Source organism: Henckelia pumila, chromosome 4, assembly GCF_033568475.1.
Source record: "Henckelia pumila isolate YLH828 chromosome 4, ASM3356847v2, whole genome shotgun sequence".
NCBI lineage: Eukaryota > Viridiplantae > Streptophyta > Magnoliopsida > Lamiales > Gesneriaceae > Henckelia > Henckelia pumila.
Window position 1 is genome coordinate 97067656 of NC_133123.1, and position 3336 is coordinate 97070991.

The following is a 3336-nucleotide window of genomic DNA, read 5'->3' on the forward strand; positions in this document are numbered from 1 at the left end:
GTCATCGTAGGTACATTTCTGTTATATGGTATACCTGCTCTTGTACTTATTGACACTGGTGCATCTCATTCCTTCATTTCTGCACGTTTTGTTAAGAGGCATAAGTTACCATGTATTGCACTAGACGTAGTAGTTTCTGTTTCTACTCCGACGGGCCAATCTATTTTGGCTAAGCGTCTAGTAATGGGTTGCCCTTTAGAGTTCAAAGGGAACATTCTGATAGCGAATCTCATGGTTCTTGTGATGGATGACTTTGATTGTATTCTGGGGATTGACATGTTGACTATCTATCGAGCTTCAGTGGACTGCTATCATAGATTAGTACGCTTTCATCCGGATGGGAGTGATAGCTGGTTTTTCTATGGTGAGGGAGCGCGACCCCCGATGCCGTTGGTATCAGCTTTGAGAGTCTGTCGAGCTCTAGTGTCTGGCGGGGAAGGTTACATCATCTATGCAGTTGATCTGTCCGCTGAGAGCACTGAGATAGAGAGTATTTCGGTTGTGAATGAATTCTCAGATGTATTTTCTGATGAGATTCCGGGTTTTTCTCCTGCTAGGGAATTCGAGTTTGGCATAGAGTTGATGACGGGTACTTCGCCTATTTCTCGAGCACCGTATCGTCTGGCTCCGTTAGAGATGCAAGAGTTGAAGAATTAGTTACAGGATCTTTTGGACAAGGGGTACATTTGTCCTAGTGTATATCCTTGGGGAGCTCCTGTTCTCTTTGTGAAGAATAAGGATGGATCTATGCGGTTGTGCATTGACTATCGGCAGCTGAACCGAGTTACTGTGAAGAACAAGTATCCTTTGCCTCGTATTGATGACTTGTTTGATCAGCTGCAGGGTACTTTGGTTTACTCCAAGATTGACTTGAGGTCTGGGTATCATCAGATGAGAGTTCGAGATCAGGATATAGCCAAGACTGCATTCCGTACTCGCTATGGGCATTACGAGTTTCTAGTGATGCTTTTTGGTTTGACTAATGTGTCGGCTATATTTATGGATCTGATGAACCGTGTCTTCAGGGATTTTCTTGATAAGTTTGTCGTGGTTTTAATTGACGACATTCTGGTGCATTTGCGTGATGCGGACGAGCATGTTTCTCACATGCGGTTGGTACTGCAGACTCTTCGAAATGAGCAGTTGTACGCCAAACTGAGTAAGTGTGAGTTTTGGATGGATCGAGTGGTCTTTCTTGGCCACATCATCTCTAGGGAAGGGATTTCTGTTGATCCGAGCAAGATCGAGGCTGTGCTTAATTGGTCGCGCCCAACGACGGTTGCTGAGATCCGTAGTTTTCTAGGTCTAGCAGGATATTATCGTCGCTTCATTCTGAACTTCTCGCAGCTAGCTCGGCCTTTGACGCAGCTTACCCGCAAGGGTGTTGATTTCGAGATGTCCTCGGAGTGCGAGGAGAATTTTTGTGAGCTTCGACGGCGGTTGACTTCTGCGCCAGTTTTGGCATTACCGTCAGGATCTTGAGGATATGTGGTGTACACAGATGCTTCTCTTCAGGGGTTAGGTTATGTTCTGACTCAGAATGGGCATGTGATTGCGTACGCTTCTAGAAAATTGAATTTGCACGAAGACAATTATACAGTTCATGATTTGGAGTTGGCAGCTATTGTGTTCGCTTTGAAGATCTGGCGTATCTGTATGGCGAGAAATTTGAGATCTTCATCGACCACAAGAGTCTCAAGTATTTGTTCACTCAGGCGGAGTTGAACATGAGGCAGAGACGTTGGATGGACTTGCTTAAGGACTATGATTGCGAGATTAAGTACCATCCGGGAGCTACTAATCTCACCGCTGATGCATTGAGTCGTAAGGTGCAACTATCCACACTTCAGACTTGTTCAATGTCTAGTGCGATTGGGGATTGTTGTTCTTCAGGATATACCTTCAAGCACAAGAAAGGTATGCAGAGTATCCAGATGTTTGCGATACTATCTGAGCTAGCTTTGTATTCGCGGATTCGAGAGACTCAGATGTCTGATTCGAAGACCCAGTGTTTGGCTCGTCTAGCCAACGAGGGTAGAACGTCTGGATTTCACTATTAGTCAGATGGATTTCTGTGTTTTTTTGGTAGGCTTGTGATTCCGGAGGATGAAGAGTTGCGAGAGGAGATCTTGTCTCAGGCACATTGCACTAAGTTGAGTATTCATCCGGGAAGCAACAAGATGTACAAGGATCTACGTACTCGGTTTTGGTGGAAGGGAATGAAACGCAGCGTGTATCAGTATGTTTCGAGATGCTTGGTTTGTCAGGTCAAGGTAGAACACCGACAACCTGGAGGTTTGCTTCACAGTCTGCCTATTCCTGAGTGGAAATGGGAGCTTATCACAATGGATTTTGTGACCCATTTTCCGGTAACCTCAAGGAATTGTGATGCTATCTGGGTTGTGGTAGACCTTCTCACCAAGTCAGCGCATTTCATTGCTTATAGCCGAGAGTACTCTGTAGATCGTATGGCTCGGTTGTACATTCAAGAGATCGTTCAACTTCATGGAGTGCCTGTGAGCATTGTCAGCGATCGAGACCCTAGGTTTACTTCTAGATTCTGGGGGAGTGTTCAGCGTGCGATGGGCACTACTCTCAGTTTGAGTACTGCCTATCATCCGGAGACAGATGGACAGTCAGAGCGTACCATCCGTACTTTGGAGGATATGCTTCGAGCGTGCACTATGGACTTTGGTTCAGCCTGGTAGGATCATTTGCCATTGATTGAGATCGCGTACAACAAAAGTTATCATACTAGTATTGGGATGGCACCTTTTGAGGCGTTGTACAGGAGACGTTGTCGTACTCCACTCTTCTGGGAAGAAGCGGGGGAGAGACAGGCTGAGGGATCGGAATTAGTCCAGCAGACAGCAGATGTTGTTGATCAGATCAAGAAACGGATTATGACTGCACAGGATTGTCAGGCCAGCTATGCTAATACTAAGCGTAGTCCTTTGCAGTTTGATGTTGGGGAGAAAGTGTTTCTGAGAGTTTCACTTTTCCGCAGGATTCTCAGATTTGGCCTCAAGGGCAAGTTGTCTCCCAGATTTATCAGTCCGTTTGAGATCTTGGAGAGCATTGACGATTTGGCTTATCGTCTAGCCTTGCCACCATATCTGTCCAGTATTCACGACGTGTTGCACGTATCTCTGTTGCGACGGTATGTGGCGGATCAGTCTCACATTCTACAACCGTCTGAAGTTCAGGTGGATACAGATTTGACTTATGTAGAGAGACCTAGTCGTATCTTGGATCATAAGGATAAGGTCTTGCGGAATAAAGTCATTCCTCTAGTTTTGGTTCAGTGGCAGCGCCGAGGAACTGAAGAAGCCACTT